Source organism: Vulpes lagopus, chromosome 17 (assembly GCF_018345385.1).
Source record: "Vulpes lagopus strain Blue_001 chromosome 17, ASM1834538v1, whole genome shotgun sequence".
Taxonomy (NCBI): domain Eukaryota; kingdom Metazoa; phylum Chordata; class Mammalia; order Carnivora; family Canidae; genus Vulpes; species Vulpes lagopus.
Window position 1 is genome coordinate 21,097,543 of NC_054840.1, and position 18,411 is coordinate 21,115,953.

At 38.9% G+C, this 18,411-nt stretch overlaps 1 protein-coding gene across 23 annotated transcripts in view; it reads right to left on the reverse strand.

The window, feature by feature from the left end:
* LOC121477519 (LIM domain containing preferred translocation partner in lipoma) overlaps window positions 1-18,411 on the reverse strand; it is a 667,092-nt gene that overhangs the window by 122,615 nt on the left and 526,066 nt on the right. The gene's annotated exons all lie outside the window — the stretch shown is intronic.

An 18,411-nucleotide genomic window follows, 5' to 3' on the forward strand; every position in this document is an offset into this window, starting at 1 on the left:
ACTCCTTTCAGGAAAGCCCAGGTTATAAAATCTCTACATCCAGCCCTCAGTGACGGACAGATCAAAAGGGAGTCCCTTTTATTTCCTGACAGTTCTGACTGCTAGAAAGTTCTTTCTCATACTGAACCGGACTGCTTCCTCAAGCTAACTGCTACCCAGTACTTCCAGTTCTGTCTTCTAGGGCCTCATGAAATAAGTTTCATCTTTTATACCTGACACCCTTTAAGTTATTACAGTTCAGTTAGTATTGCCTCCAAGTTTGATCATACTTTGAACATCCCTAAAACCTGCCAACAGTTCCACATACTATAGGGCTTTGAGTCCTGATGGTCCTGGTTGTCACTGTCCAGCCCAGTGTTCTGTGGGCTTTCAGCATTCTTAAAATGATTTACTGGGCATCTGGACCACATATGGACATCAGATTGAGGTTTTCAAAAATTCATTGTTTTCAATAGGAACAATAAAGCATAACTCAAGACAAATATTTATGTCAGTGTGAGGCACTATGCTGGCCACAGTCTGTATCTCTATCTGGTTCCGTCATGGGAATCTTGAGTCAGGGATCAGATCCACATCCAGTTTTCCTTCTTCTTCTTTATTTCTAGAAGTAAAAAGTCTTAACAAATAATCACAGGTTACTGGGAATGTCAGCAAGAATCTGGGGGCTGTAATACATAAGCTGTAGCAAACCTAGTGCTTCCTGTGTGCCAGGCATTTTTAAGGGGCTTCATAAACACATTAACTCATTTCCTGTTTATGACCATCCATGTCATAGGTCTGTTATTATCCATATTTCACAGATGAGGAAACTGAGTCACTAAAGTGGTTAATGAAATTCAAATCCAACTAATCTAGCTTCAGTGTCCATGGTTTCAACCACTATGCTGTCTGGCTTCTGCTTAGTGTCGTGCATCAGGATTGAACACAGAGCTGACATTATGGGGAGATTTCTCACTGAAGACTGCTTTCAGCACTCCATCACATTGGATTGACAATCATTTCACACCTAAAAATGGGAGGGCTAAATGTTTCAACTTGGGAGAAAAGAGGCAAATATATTTCTAATCCTCTCTGGTTGCATTGGCACTGGAAAATATTTCTATATGTTCTGTTGCAGGCCTTGAATGTATTTTTAAAATATAACCCAAACTACAGATCATTTTCCCCCTAAGGAACAAGAAGTATCAAGTACTGGAAAAAGAGTTAAACTCTTGGAAACTGAGCTGCCTCCACTGTAGTTGATATTATAAAGTCCTGGTGTCATATTCTTCACACTTGATTAAAACTTTTGTAATAAACTTTGTGGCTTGCTTTACAAACTTCTACCCAAGAGTTAAATTTGCAACTGTTTTTATCATGAGATGTGTATAACCTTAGAAAGTTGCCTTTAAAATTTTGGGTTTTAATTGCCTTTAGTAACAAAACTAGGTCATTGTGTATGGTATTTGTTTTCTGATTATTCAGGAAAAAAACAACCAAACAACCCAACAGCTTAATTGGTTTACTAAAAAGTTCATTGTGCTATATTTGAACTTGATGCTAAACTTCTCAAAGCTTTATTTTATCTGTCATTTTATCACAAAAACACACTGGGATCACAGGCAAGTGGATCACCAATTCATAAAGTCTTATTTTTTAAAGAGCCATCATCATTCTTAGTATTCAAACCTTTCTTTTTCAACTGCTTGTGCAAATCACCAAAATTTACATTTTTAAGATTAATCCAAAGTGGTATTTATGGTATTATCTTTATTACTATTTTTCCTGCCTTTATTGAATCATATTGAAATCACTGTTCTATTTTGGTGAACTAAAGAAATAATGCAATACAACAGTGATAATGAAAAATAAAGGTTTAGCAGCAGCAGAATAAATATACTAATGACATGAAAATATTTTGAGCTACATGGCACTGTTGGTGAACACTGGTCAAATAATACCAATCAATAGGGGTCTGTGATATATGTGCAATCTTTAAGAATGTAATGATTATTAAGAAGAGCATAATGGATTCCTGAGACACCTGGGTGGCTCAGTTGGTTAAGCATCTGACTCTTGGTTTCAGGTCAGGTCATGGTCTCATGAGTCATGAGATTGAGCCCTGTGTTGGGTTCTGTGCTGAGTGGGGAGTCTGCTTAAAGAGTCTCTCCTCTGACCTCCCCCCACCCTGCCCCTGGTCTCTCTCTAAAATAAATAAATAAACCTTTTTTTAAAAAAAGCACACTGGATTCCTGTGAAAACTGTAATTTTACATTTCGAATCTGTTAAATTCAGGTCAATGGAATTATTTTTAATTATTACTTTTTCTCTTTCTAGACCTTAAACTGGGCTCCTTGATGGTCCACCAGACTACTAGCAATGGATGAACCACAACTTGGGGAAAAAAAAAATTCTGACTAAATGTTATAGTTTGCTGGTCATGGTGGTCTGTAAGATACCTGGAGGTAGCTATTTTGATTCAGACCATTGCTGGACCAAAGTATAATTTCTGGAACCCAAAAGTTTGAGTCTACATGGTTTTCGGAGAGTTTGCTAGCTAACCCTGAGGCTCTGGAGGAGAATCTCAATCACTGATCAGAGAGAAAGAAAAGGGCAGACCCCTAAAGGTCAGGTTGAAAGACAAGTTTTGAAATTTTTATTCTGTTCAAGAAACGTTCCCCAGGTATCTACTCTTTGCCAGTACTATACTCTGCTTCTGTGTGAGGATATACAGGAATGGATGAGACAATGTCAGCGCCTTTAACAAGATGATATCCATTCTTCAATCACATGAAAAAAGGTGCCAAGTGCCATAGGAGAAAGTGCTATGGGGCTGTGGAAGGAAAATCACATGAGAGGGGTCCAGAAAGGTTTTGTGGAGAAAGAGGCACTTGAGCCCAACTCAAGGATGGAATTGTGACAGGTGGAGATGGGAGAGAGAAAAACATTCTAGTTTTTTCCAAAGAGAATGAGTGGCTCAGCTTGACTAGATCCCAAACCTCTGCAGTAACTTGGTGCTGGCACAACAAGAATTTGTCTTCTCCACTATGAAAGCAGATGGGCTGTATTCACAAGGAACAATCTTCTCCTTTATATTTTGGAGAACATTCTTCCAGAGTAGGTCAGGCTAATATGCTGGACCCAGACATGACCAGCTCTGCTGCCTCCCGTATTTTTCCTATTCTTGGGAGAAATCGGGGACACAGGCTCGAGGGCAGTCAGTCTGGCACCTTTAAAATCACAAGCACAGAAAAAAAGCTAAGAACAAAAAATAAAAATAGCCCTACACATCAGCAGGACAGAAAAGGTGCCCGAATGTTCCCTTTTCACATGAACAAAATTTACAAACTATGCCTTTTAGGGAAGCATTCACAATGGAAAGAAAGTTACTCAAGCATAGTACATCCTTGCCCCTTGAGGGGCGTACACTACATATCATTAAAAGCAGACTACAATCTTAATGCCCATCTTTCGAACAAGTATCTTAGTACTTTTAAATGTGAAAAACCAAGGGAATGGTACTAGACTTGAAGGCATCAGAGCATGAAGGAAAAAGAGTTGATCAGGGGCTGGTAGGAAGCTCACATTCAGACTCAGGGCTGGTATGAGGAGCTTGCTGGCAAAGCTTAGCACAGCAATTTAAAAAATCCAATGACAGAGGATCAGTCTGAAGAGAATTTTGATAGTGAATTAAGATGCCTGAATAAAAAAAAAAAAAGCACTTGTTTCCAAAGCTTGCCTATATATTATCACTTGCTATGTATATTGCTTCATATTTACTGTGGAACCAGGCACGGGTTCTTCTCATCCCTTCCCGATGTATCCTGTCACAACTATAGCAACGTTTGGAGTCAAGCCTCTTTGAAAGGCTTCTTTCCACCACACTCCGACTACCCAAATCAGGATCCATTATCTTCCATGGGCCATTCCAATGGTTTCTTGACTGCTCCAGTATCTGATCTATTTACTCTTATAAATGGGAAACTTTATGGAAGTCTTAGTACTGAGCTAAGTCTGAAAGGTTATCCAGAATTTGAACAAGTCATTTTTAGAAATGGCATGGGTGGAGGATGACATTATTAGGCAAATAACAGGTTGAGCAAGGGAGTAGAGTAGTAGGATTTGGTTTTCATATTTATTGCTTCCAGTTTTGTCTTTTGGTAATGTGGACATATTTAATGTGAAAATAATATTTTTATTGAAAACTGTTTGTGTGTGTGTGTGTGTGTGTGTGTGTGTGAGATCCTTGCACTATTAGTGTAATAGGTCACAGGCCCTCTTTAGCAAACACTGCTTGTTTTTGAAGTAGGATAAAAAATGTCCATAGCCATTTGAAAGCTGGTGATACTCCCAAACTTGTGCATTATTTAACATCAAAAGTAAAATAGAAACTGTATGCATACACAGGCATCAAGCCAGGTCACATTTGTCTTCATGTCATCCCTGCTATCTGACTTTAATAACTGAAATTTTAGGCACAAGCAAAAGTAATATTCTATTTTTAAATATCACAATGAATTGAAACCTTATATGCCAATTGTATGATATATCAGCTTTCTTATTATGCACCTTCTGCAAAATATTCTGAACAGAGTCCCGTTTGGAAAGTTGAATCAAGTTATATCAGGGTAATGAAGTCATGGTAAAGTATTCCTAGAAACAAAGATTGCTCCAATTTATCCTACATATGGCCACTGGGATTATCTTCCTAGAGCAGAGCTTCCATTAAGCTGATTCAGAAATTATCTTCCACTGAAATTACAGAAAGATAATAGAAGAAGTTTGCATTCTTTTTGTGACAGGTGCATATGACATTCACTGAAGGTTTTAGAATGATGGCATTTTCTAATCACCAAACCTTCTGCTTTGTAGAAACCTGGAGCATTAATGCATGTAATAATAGACATCCTGTTTTTCAAACTACTTAAGTCCTAGGACAGTGATTTTTTAACCTTGTCAATATATTGGGCAATCTGGGGGTACTTACAAAAACAAAAATAAAAACATTGATTTCTGGGTTCCAGCTCCAGAAGATTCTGATTTTATTGGTCTGAGGAGGGATGTCCTAGGATTGGAATTTTAAAAGGTCTCCTGGTGATTCTTCATGTTCAGCCAAGTTGAGCCACTCTTCCTAGGGGTACCTATTTCTGTACTGCTCATCACGATAACAGCTGACGAGCATTGCCCAAATAGGTTTGTTTTATCTGCATTCAAAACAGTTCAGGGACAGACCATTAAGAGCAAGTTGGCTGAAAATAGTTCTGCTTTTCACCAATGACTTTTCACCCTAATGCTGTCTCTTTTAAATCTTAGTTTGAAGAGTTTTCAATGGCTTTCTACTCATTGATAACATACAAGAACAGAATTGGCTAAATTGTCTCATATTCTGCTAGCACTGAAAAAAGTTCGCTTATTTTAATTAGAAGCACTCTTACAGAAGTCTTTTGTGTTGTAAATGAACATATCATATGGCACTGCTGAATGGTGTTAGACAATACAGAATCTAACAAGAATGCCAACTGATGGACATTTAAGATGTGATAGTATGTAGCACATCACACATCAAATTCAGTTTTTTCCTACTTCCTTGAACTCTGCCTTTAAATAACATATTGAGTCTCCCACGGTTAGTGCTATTTAGCCGTATGAATAATGGAATCCTTATCATATCTTAAAAGCTGGACTTTAGGACAAACCTAGTTTTGTCACCCTGCTGTGTATATACAATGGTATTATACTAGTTCATCATGTTGTCGCTGAGATGATCCTTGCTGAGATGCTTGCACATTCAATGGGGACTTGGGTGGGAGGGAGGAGGCAGCAGATGGCAGTTCCTCTCTCTCTCTTCCCTACACACACGTGTTTGTGCTCTCTCTCACACACATGTGTGCACAGACACAGCAGGCAAACGAGCAGTGGCTACTATTGCGCTATGATCACTGGTAGACATAAGCAGCCTTGGGAGAAATTAAAAGCAAAAAGTCAAAGAAATTAAAATAAGAATTTAAGTTAGAGGAACAGAATGAAACAAAGCAAAAACCACCCCAAATTGTCAGAGAGAACAGTATAGGAGTGGGTGGATAAAGGCCAGGGCCACAAACCTGATAAGATGGAGTAAAGGCTGAATCCTTCTGATTAAAGGAAGTCATTATGAAGTCTAGCCATGAGGTGATTCATTTATAGATACATATTTGCTTAGGCTGGACCTTCAGGGAAGGGGGTGGATTGGGAGGGGGAGTCCCACCTGGGGTTGCAAAAGCAAGCATGTTCCACTGACTTAATTATATTGCATGTGAAAAAGCATTAACAAAAATACAGAAGAAAATTACTGTGTTTTTTTCTCTATGTCAAGCACTGCCCTAAGCACTCCACATGCATTCTTTCATAGTGCTCTAATGCTTACCTATTTTTATTTGATAGTTAAGATGTCTGAGGTTAAGTCACTTGGCCAAAGTCTCAGAGACAGAAGGAGGTGAGGCTGAGATCGGAACCAGCTCAGACTTCAAAAGCCCATCTTCTTGATCAGCATGTGTTTTTCTCTGAGTAGTTTATTATTCAATCGTAACTCTGACATCTTTGGTGTTGGTTAGGAGTGTGGGCCATTCCCACACCCAGGGAAAGAAGAGCCAATATAGCATCACTTCTCTGACCTCCAAATCTTGGGAGCTCTCAGTAAACATCAGAATCTTCGACAGGTAGGGAGATTAGTATATAGTTGGTGGTGGGTGGGGGGGTCCTTCAGAGAAGATTTTAAAGAATTGAAACTCAAACTCTGGCTTCCTATTTCAAAAGCTTTTTTAAAAATACTGATATTCATGCTTTACCTCTAGAGGCTCTGATTTATTTGGTCTGGGGTGGGGCCCTGACATAACAATGCTAATGTGCAGTGGGTTTGAGAAGCCTTGCTCTAAAAGGAACGACACGTTTATGTGGTCCACAATATAGTTTGTTCTAGAGAATTCTTACAAAACAAGGATGGTTAGGACTAAGAGCCCTAGCCCTACAGAGCTATATCCTAGTAAGTTGCACTTAGCTGTGTTCAGAAAGGCAGTGAATTGGATACCAAGCACCTTAGTCCCAACCTTCACTCAACTAAGTAACATACACATGCACAGTGTGTAGGTCAGGGCAACTATTTTCTGGCAACTTCCATCCTCAGGTAACACGGCTCCAGTAAAAGCAAAAATCAGATAATGACAAAAGCAAAACAAAAAACAACACTGCTTTGCAGTTTTGAATGTAATACATGGCACCCGTTGACAAAGTTATATATAAAGGTGTAAAGGAAATCAAACAGAACTGCGAGTCTTGCCTTTGTTATGAGCCACGGGAACCTGGACAGATATCCTAAATTTTCAGAGCTTGAGGCACGTGTTTTCAAAACAAGCAATAAGTAGACCCCCATCAAGGATCAGGTGGTCTCAGCCAAGTCATCTGTCCAGTCATTCCGTAAGCCCCTCGACAAACCCACTTAGGAAGTGTGCATTCTGTGCTAAGTACTTCGTGCAGCAGTAACCTTTTCTCAGCCTCTGTACCAAGGGGACAGTGATGACTGCCTTCACTGTCTGGCCACAAAGTTCCACAAAAGCCACAAAGGGGCTCGAACAGGTCCTGATTCTTTCTCCAGCTGTAGGAGGTATAGCTCAACTTCAAATGGAGAGCTCATTGAAAGCACAAGCAGGGAGATGTGTGTTCTGGACCCATCTGTAAAGAGGACAGTCAATATGAGGATAATAGAGACACAGCTGCATCTGTGAGGCAGTTCTGTAAGATTTATATTCACCGAAACGTTACTTAGACAATTTAGCGCTACAAATTCAACCCCAATCCTGCAGGAACTTGGGGACCCCAGAGTGAAGATAAAAGTCAACATTTATTCAGCGCTTAGTATTTGCCAAACATTGTTGTAAGTATTTAAATATATCATCTTGGGTAATTCTTCCACCGACCTGCTGGTGTAGGTCCAATCATCATCTCCATCACAGCTACAGAAATGGCAGCCTAGAGACAGTAAGTCCCTTGCCTGCGGCCACAGAGTGAAATACTGAGCTGAAAAAGAGGCAAGAGGGGCCCAAGCATTGTGGTTTTGGAGCCCGCTCCACCTGTCGTCTAACCTGGCCTATTGCTTCAGAACTCTAAAATTCCTAAAAACATCCAGCCTGGCGGGAAGCTTGCACAAACCTCACAGCATGGGTCCTGGGATCGAGTCCCACATCGGGCTCTCTGCATGGAGCCTGCTTCTCCCTCTGCCTATGTCTCTGCCTCTCTGTCTGGGTCTCTCATGAATGAATGAATGAATGAATGAATGAATGAATAAACCTCACAACATCCCTAACAGGAATATCAGCATCTATTCTGACTAAAGCCAAATTGTCTCTTCAACTTAATGGACATTTTCATACCCCCTCCCCTGAATTCTTAACCTATTTTCCTATATTTAAAATTCACTTCATGATTGATCTGTTAACAGGAAAAAAAATCAATATTTACTAGTACAGTTACAACTGCTGTTGCAACGGTTATTTTTTTTAATTTTTTTTAAATTTATTTATGATAGTCAAAGAGAGAGAGAGAGAGAGAGAGGCAGAGACACAGGGAGAGGAAGAAGCAGGCTCCATGCACCGGGAGCCCGATGTGGGATTCGATCCCGGGTCTCCAGGATCGCGCCCTGAGCCAAAGGCAGGCGCCAAACCACTGCGCCACCCAGGGATCCCTGCAACGGTTATTTTTGATTCATGATCTGCTCTATGGTATCTCTCGCGGGAATTTATATTTCCCTAAAGCTCCATCCCAAGCTGAAAATACTTTGATTTGCCCAATGACTCTTAGTGTCTGTGATGGGAAATCTCCAAATGTATTCTAGTTATTTAAGAGCAAACTTAACCCTGAGGTAACTCGAGAGGGTGTTTCTTAAGCTATAGCATTTCAGTGCCCAACAATAGCCATGAGCATCTTCTCAGGATGTTACTAAGTCCTCCTTATATTTATACGGTACTTTACGATATCAAATGTGCTTTCTTACTTGATGATACCATAGAGAGTGAGAAGAAAGTTATAACTAACATTACTTTTAAATTTCTGATATATCAAGATCGTATCCTGCAGGTTTGCATAAAACTCCATCACTTTCATATTGTTGGAACCTAACCTCACAATAACTAAAAGCTAGATAAGGCAATTAGCTTTCATTCGTAAATGAAAGAAGAATCTTGTGCATGACCTGAGAGGTAGATAGCAAGGCTGGATATCAGGTGGGGTTCATCTGGCTCCAAGTCTAGAGGTCTTTGAATTGGACCACATTATGTGCACTCATGGTGCTGAACTCCGAGGTGGGGGGACATTCTCACCTGATGCTACACCCCAGCGTTGGTTTTTTTGCTGAGTGCTGAAATGTCCTTAATATACTGCTAAGAGGATTTAAGAGTCTAAGGATGAAAGAACATGTGGAAAAGCTAGAAAACATCTGGTCCAACCTCATTTACAGATGCAAAAAACAAAGCCTTGGGAGAGGCTGTGCCTTGACAGAAGAGATGAGACCTGGATCCAGGCCTGCAGGCTCTCAGCATAGTGCTCTTCTAGCTCCCAGGTGAGCCACCGCAAATATTAGCTTCTGCCCACTAGTAGGCGCTGTTGCCCGAGCATAAGGAATGTCTCCCACCACATATGGTGAAATTTCATTGCAAACATGAGTGCCCTGTGGGCCACGGTAGTCCACGAGGATGGCTCCTGCAGGATTCCAGAACAAGGTTAACTACGTTACTGATTCAAACAGTGGAACCAATCCATTTCTGAAACACCCTGGCATGTTCTGGAGTTTTCCACCTGGGTGTTCTGAAAAATCAAAGGGATTGCCAGCAGCAGTATGTGTGCTAGTGGGTTTTGCAGAGATACCCTGAGGCCAAAAAAGGGCAGGCTCTGCTCCCTGTGTGTGACTATACCTGGTCTGATTGGATTCGTTTCTGTACATTGGAGTTACATAACGTACACTTGACAAAAGTCTTCTGTTTTTTTCTGTAATTTACTTTTTTTAAAGGATAAAAAACACTCGAGGGGGATAAGTAGTAGATCTGTGGTTAGAACTGGGTTCTGATCCTGGCTCAGGATATATATATATATATAACCTATGACTTTGGGCAAGTCACCTCCTGCACCTGAGCCAGTCCTACGTAACTCAACCATGATCCCAGCCCTTGGTGACTTGAAGTGATCCCAGAAGGGATTTACATATTAAATCATAAACAATAAGAAAATGTATGGAACTCCTCCAAGATATATCACCATAAAATAAATTTCTGTTATGAACGTTGATATAAATCACATGCACAATAGAGCACAGTGTACTTCCATATCTGGGCTTTCATCCAGAGTTCATATTCTAAGGAATTCCTGTGCAAATCCACAAGATGGAATGCAGTCCTGGATGTAAGTGGATGGATTTTGAGGCTCTAATAAGCTCCTTGGAAATGCCGGCAGTGCTGTTCATCTTCTCAGTAGAGTGGGCAGATGGATGCCATGAATACTTGACACATGATGCCACATCAGGGCCCAGAGGGAGACCCTGCCACCACATCTCAGACCTGCGGCCACCTCCATGTCCGCCCTCGCGCGTCTGTAAAATTCCCGTTGCTAAACTGCAGTCTGCATCGATTCCGTCTCTGGCACTTGCATAGCAACACTGAGCTCTGCGAGTGTTAGCGTGACGTCTTGGGAACAGTTATTAATACATGTATGTATGCACACAGTATGTGGAAATATGCAAGGCTGAGAGCAATTAGTGTATGACTTTTAGGTAATACTTCCCACCGGGACTATGCTCCTGAAAAAAAAAAATTCCCCTCTCTCTCAAGAAGCTTCAACAGTCGTCTGCTATCACTTACCAGAATGTTTGGGATAAAAATGGTGTCAATTTTAAGGAAACACTTCTCAATTTTCTTTGTTAACATCTGAATAAAACATGAGAAGGTTCCCACTTTTCCCCTCTCCCCTTTCATTCAGAGAATAAGTTCCTTCACAATCTTGCCTTGTGTGAGAGAGGAAAAAAATAGCCACCCTTCTTTGCCACCTCCAGATGAGCAGATTCACTGGGTTTAGAAGTAGACAAGTTTACAGTTCGTTCTAATAAACTCTGCTGGCTATCATCATTTCTGAGGTGTGCCACAAGGCTTTATAATGAGAACACGGCTAGAAACTGCATTGCTTCCTTGCAGGAGCTTATAGCCCTGTGGGATCAGGAGAGAACAGCAGGAGAAAGTCTCAGAAAGTTCTACAGGAAGAATTTGGTTGGGAATGAAGGAACAGTTTTGGGACCAGAGAAGAGTTTGGAAAAACTGGAACATTTCCTGCCATATACCTGGAAGGGCAGATCGTCCCTATCTCCTCTGAGAAGATGTATACGCGGAATCAAGTGTTTCTCCAAGGACCTTCCCAAACTTCAAGTTTTCATTCTCAGATAAATTAGAGTATGCCTGCCTGAGGGTAAGGAGAACCTCCTCCATGGTTATCTCCAGATAGCCCTTAAGACTCCAAAATGGTTGAAACACTATAAAAGCTATTAAATATAAGAAACAAGAAATGGAGCAATAGGCATGTTCTATTTATGTCAGCAGAGTATTTCTGGGCGAATCCTCTTGCACTAACGTAGTTTCCACTTTTAGATTATCATATTCGGTAAGCACATTTAATTTTTATAGGATGACTAATGCCCAAGTGCCTAATAACTAGAGAGATAACACAAGGGTTCTTCCTTCTAACGCTTATGGGGAGAGCTCCCAGAAACCATATAAATCCACAGAAACTGCCTAAAAACAGATAAGCTCAGTAATGGGTTCTTGCATCAGCTCCTGCTAAGTGCTTTTATTTGTAGTTCTGTCTTGGGCAAGAGATACCACACAGGGGGAGTGCAAAGTTGAAGGTCTTTAGCAAAAATTTGGACTGTAAACACAGCTTGGCATTATCAGCATTCTGTTAAGTTCAAAGAAGAGATAGTTACAACAAATACAGCTTGCTTTATTTCTGAAACAAAACTGTGCACATATTTGTGGCCATACTACTAATTAACCTGTAGATTGTTCCTTTCATCTATTCAGTGTGTTTTTCTCCCCCCTGTTACAACATGTTGGGGTTATTTTTTCCCATCTGGAATATACTCAGACTGTTCTCTTGTAGGCACTAGGGAGGAGGATGGTGTGCACGATGAAGGACAAGAGAGACGGACTCGTATGGGAAGATTAAAGGAGCCATATATGCACACACAGCGAGGCTGGAGGATGACTAAGGAGTGCCATGATGACGGTCTATAAATATTTGAAAGGTGTAAGCACTGAGGAATAATTTAGCTTGCTGCAGGTGGTACAAATGGGAGCGGTGGTGTATCTTAAAGAAAAGGAAAGATTGCTATGAAATAAAAAAAAATTCAAACACAGAAGATATTATCCATGGGACACAGCATACTTGGAACAGAAGGGTGGATGGAAAAGTGATGATATTCATAGAGATGTGTGTGTAGGGATTGACTTTACCATGTGTAGCTGGGTGACCTTAGGGAGGTCAATTACCCACCCTGGGCGTCAGATTCCTCTTCTGTAAGTTAGAGTGAGAACCAGAATCAGAGCTTTTAAGAATGTGCTCGAAAGATCACTAAGGGTCCTGAGGACTCAGCTACATTGAATCCGGAAAATAGGAAGAAGGGCTGAGGGGAGTGGTGACTGTCTAGAGCCCCTTATCCCTATCATCCCTATACCATCCATTTCCTCAGAATATTTTTTCTGCAAATTTACTGACAAGAATGTTTGCCTAAGAAATTTGTCTCCTTAATGAAGTTTTATTATTTAAAAAAAATTTTTAAGACATAGAGAATACATGCTCATGCATGAGTTTGGGGGAAGGAGGGACAGAGGCGGAGAGAGAGAGAATCTCAAGTTGACTCCCCCGCCAAGCGTGGAGCCCAGTGGAGGCTCGATCTCACAACCCTGAGATCATGACCTCATCCAAAACCAAGAGTCAGATGCTTAATGGACTGAGCCACTGAGGAAGCCCCCTTAACGAAGTTTTAAGAGGTATTTTTAGAGATTGGTTTTAGACCCACTCCTGTTCATAAGATTCCTGCCAAGGCAGCAGAGGCATTGAGGTTATTCTTTCAGAAAACGTTTAACTGAGTAACTACTGTGGGCTGACATGGCAGATACAGCAGAAAGACAGTTATGCCCCTGAGGAACTCACTTTCCAAATGCACTTTTAAAGTAGGATAGCCAAAATTAATGTTAGCAAAGGAATAACTCATGTCATTCCCTGTAAGACTGCAAATAATAAATTCAATTTAATATTTAGTAAGCACCTAACTGCCGATTGTAAAGACTCCTGATACCTCATGTAGAAGATCAACGTTCAAATTACAGTGGTACTGAGGATTTACTAGGTGTCAGATAATCTGTATCAAAAAGAAGCAATCCTCAATTTCCGCCCCAGTGGCCCCCCAGGTGTGTGTCTTTCTGCACAACCAACCAAAACCTCTAGGAGCACAGCCTGACACCTGCTCCAACCTGTTACCAGAGTCAGCTGTCTGTGATCCCAAATCTAGTCATACCATTTGAATTTGTTATTGTGATTATCCTATTCAATTAACTATTAAGTTGATAAACAAAAAAGAGTGAAAGTGTTTTAATTTTTTAAAATAAAATCTAAGTAGAATGCTTTGGGGAAAGTTCCATAAAGACAATGTACTTAGGAAGAAGATAAATTATTCAATTAGGTATCGATAAGCAACCAATTATCAGAAAAAAATTTAAAAAGCTTAAACATCACAAAGCATTCTCACTCACGTTGTTTCACAAGTGTCTAAGTTCTTCCTCTCTTTTAAAAGAGCCCAAGCTGGAAATGGTTAGTGGACTCATTATGACATTATGCACTAGGACTCATGCAAGGTGAAAGGCCAACAGCCTTTACACAAATATGCTTGGCCACGTTTTTTTAAATGGTGAAATATGCTTTTTGTTGTTTATTTATTAAAATAAACTTTATTGAGGTAGACTTTTCATGCAGTAAATAAGCCCATTTAAGTTGTGAATTTTAATAAATTTTAATAAATTCATAGGCCCTTGTAACTACCACCATGATCAAATTCTAGAACATTCCCATTAAGGCAAAAAGCTCCCTTGTGCCCCACTAGAGTAAATTCGCCTTTTCTAGGGTTTCATAAAAATGGAATTATATAATATATATTCATTTTGGGGGGGTAGGGAGAGGGGTTTGGCTCTTTTCACTCAGAAAAATGTTTGTGAGATTTTTCCATGTTGCTGTACTCATTAGTAGTTCATTTCCTTATTACCAATGGGTAACGTTTGGCTGTAAAACTGTCACACAATTTGTTCTTTCACCTATTGATAAATAATTGATTAATTTCCAGTTTTTGGCCATTGCAAATAAAGCTGCTATAAAGTTTTTTATGCAAGTCTTTCTATAGAAAAAAAAAGTTTTCTTTTTCCTTGGGTCAATATGTGGGTCGACAAAGTTTGAGTCATATGGCAAATATGCATTTAAGTTTTTGAGACACTACCAAACTGTGGTTGCGCCATTTTACATCCTCATCAGCAATCTAGGAGAATTAGTTGCTCTACCATCTAGTTCACACTTGATAATGTCATTCTTCTGTCTTTAATCAACGTATAGAGATACCTCATAGGGTTTAAGTCTACGTTTCTCTGATGACTAAAGATTTAGAACATTTTTTTATTTGTATATTGGTTCCCTCTATATTTTATTTAGAAAAGTGTCCAAATGTTTTGCCTCATTTTAATTGTTTGTCTTCTTTTTGTAGGAGTTCTTTGCATATTCTGAACACAAGTCCTTTATCAGATACATATATTTTGTGCTTATTTTCTCACAGTATGTGTCTTGTAATTTCACTTTTTAAATGACATCTTTTGAGAAGCAGAAGTTAATTTTTTTCTTCTTTCCTTGCTTAACTTTTTTTGTATCTTCTTTAGGAAATATTTGCCTACCCTACCATCATGAGGATCTTCTATGTTTTCTTGTAAAAGTTTCATATTTTAGTTTTTACATTTAGGTCTATGGTTGAAAATATGTGCAAGACTTTTACAGTGAGAACCAAAAAACATTGCTGGAGAGAAATTACAGAAGATCTAAGTAACAGGACTGATATTCCATGCTCATGCACTGAAAGATAACATTGTTAAGGTCTCATTTCTCCCCTATTTGATTTATTAAGTGCAAATCCTACAAATTTTATTGGCATTCACTGACAAACTCATTTAAAATTTGTATGGAAATACAAAGAATGCAGGATAGTTTAAACACTTTTAGAAAAAGGAGGACAAAGTTGGATGACTTACATTACCTGGTATCAAGGTTTGCTCTAAAGCTACAGTAATTAAAACAGTGGGGTACTGGCACAAAGATAGGAATACATAGCATTTTAATATCAAATTATCTATGAAGATATTAAAAGCTAATATTTTGATTTTTTTTCTGATGGTGCATACCTGTAAAACACACTAATAGCTTTTTATTTCTTCTCTCTTTCAGAATGGTGTTCGTATATACCTTGTAAAGTAAATTAATGTTTTGCCTCAAATGTGTTTATTTGCCAAAACCAATAATTGTGCATGGTCATAGAAACTAAGAAGTGGCAGAGGATCAGCAGAGAGATTTTTCATTTTGTCAAGAGATCAGAATTAGTATCTTATTTTTTGATGTTAAACAAAGAAAAACACTTTTTTTTTCCTGGTGGGGGAAAGATGATAATCATTTTGCAACTTACAAAAATCAAATTTAAAAGTGTTTCATTATGATGAAGTCATCTCCTATGGATCACCACAGAAAGATATGAATTTTACAACCTGCTAAGCACATCAAATAAGTTTAACTGTATGATCACAGTCTGAAGACAAAAGACTTGTAAATGGTTCTTACCCTATGAATTTCAGGCTTATTTTTCATTTCTTACCATTTATCGTGCTTGAAATATTTAAAGTTATGAGGTCTTAAAGCATAAAGCACTCCTTATAAAGAAATGTTCTTCAGTAATAAGTGAGTGTAATTTTTCTAACTCTGTGGAATAAAATATTCATAATGGATTAATGTAAAAGGATAGAGACACAATTAATGTAATTTCTCTTTATGAAGACTGGTGTCAGGTACTGGGCTTGGTATGCTCTAATAGAAACTATGAATGTAGCAAAATATAAAACATAGTTCTTTTTTCTTGCAGATCTAAAATGCAATAGTGTATTCTGAAGTCCAGAGACAAACCCATTTACTCACTGTTATTATCATGAGCAAATTAAGTTCAGAGCCCATTAGGGAACACAGCCCCTACTGCAAAAGCAACATTTAGTAAACTACAGCAACAGAGTAATTGGCTTGATGGTGCCTGTGTTAATGTCCACATTAGCTCTCATAATGACAACCTGGAGGAAATTACCTTATAGAGTCTGTTAGTACATATGGGGAATATTTGGGCTTTGGGTTGATATGGATATCACCACTGCTTATTTCTGTGGACATTCAGCCTGAGAAGCAAAAGACAATTTTTTTATACCTCTTTTGTATCAACAAACTCAAGGCAATGACAGCGACTGAATGTAGTCATTGATCATTTACTTTCCAGAAATGTTAGATACAGAAGACCCAAGAAGTGATTGCTTTCAGAGATTGCTATAAAATGGCCCTGCTGTCAGTCAAACAATGTTATTATCAAAAAAGCATTTAAGAGGTAGCTCTGAATACAGGTGTTTAGCATGAGATAAAGGTAGGATGACCACAACTCCAAGGCCTACTGCAAATTCTGGTCTTTATGAGGCTCATAGACAAGACTGTTACATCCATATAGAATTGGTTTATCAAAGATACTGTGACCCTGAGGTAACTAACTGCCATCTGTAGTTACAGGCCCATTCTCCCAGATGGGATCCAACTGTGATGAACTTCTAGATTTATCTTATCACCTTTTCCCCAGTTTTCCCAGATTTGACCTCTTAAGAAAATATGCTTTGACACAACATCTGCAATTTGAAGCCCTTCTTTGCAGATGTAAGTGTGATCCCTATACATCTCTTAAGAACCTGCGCAAATCCTTCAGCCTTACAGGGAATGAGTGAGTTTCCCTCATGACTTCTGCTTCTCAAATGCTCCACATTTTCCAACCTCTACATCTTTATTTAAGTTATTCTTAACTTCCTGATGGCCTGCATCCCATTTTCACCAGTCACAACCATACATTATTATCTAACACTTGTGTCAAATACTGTTTTCTCCTAGAAGCCAGGTTGTTAGTTTCCTTTTTACTATTTTCCCTCTTTCTAATGAATACTGCAATGTTTCCCCTTCTGTCAGTTGCAAGTTTAAAACTCTGGCCCATTTTTCTGTTTGGTTGTCCATGAAAACTTTCTCTGTATCTTCACAGTATACATAACATCTCCCTTCTTCAAATTATTGTGGAGATTTTAACTCTTTTCAGACAATCTATTCATTTATTTTGTGCTACAGGCATTTGCCTACCTGTCTCATCGCCCCTACAGGATATTGAGAAACTTTTTCAGTAAAAACTTTGCACATTTGTTGATATATTCCATGTGGATTTCAACCAAAGCCTGATATGAGAAAGATTTCAAATAAGTATATGCAATGGCACATAACTATTTTTGAGAATTTTTTTAAAACTCAGGACAGCAAGTCTTTGCAAGAAAAGTGTTTGATACTTACGCCAGCTAACATTCTCCTAGTAAGAGCCGAAAGGTGTACCACTAATTAGTTTTATTATGGAATATGTCTTGCCCATGTCAAATGAAGGAATGAAATTAATGTAATTTTCACAACAAAAGACAAATATACATAGCACCAGGGATCCAATTAAATGTTCATAATTAAGAGTTAGGGGACACCAGAAGCATGATGTAACAACTGAGAAGCTATTTATATTTGTTATTAAAAAGCAGCCCACATTCTATCAAGTGACTGTTTAGAAATGGGGATCTCGTGTACCTATGTAAGTACCATCATAGAAAAGCTCTGAATTCACTACTAGGGTGGAATAAAATTGTCCAGATAGTCTAAGTTATATTACTATATTGAAAAAAAGAACAATTAGGAGTGAGTTTTCTGAAATCATTCTCTGTCTTTAAAACCTGGCTCTGTCAACTTACCTGCTGTGTGTTGTTGGGCCAGTCACCTACCTATCTGGGAATAAGTTTCCTCATCTATAAAACATGGATGCAATGGTACCTATTTAATTAGAGCCGCTGTGGGAATTACATTAAGCCAATGCATGAGAAGAGTGTTGGATACCACCTGGGAACATAAATAAATACCACCTTTTTTGTTGCTGTTATTGCCAAAGAGTCTATAGATTCCTTAAGTGTTGATCCTTAAAATTTGGAAACAACGCTGCTGAGGACTTGTTTGCTATAAAATCTTATT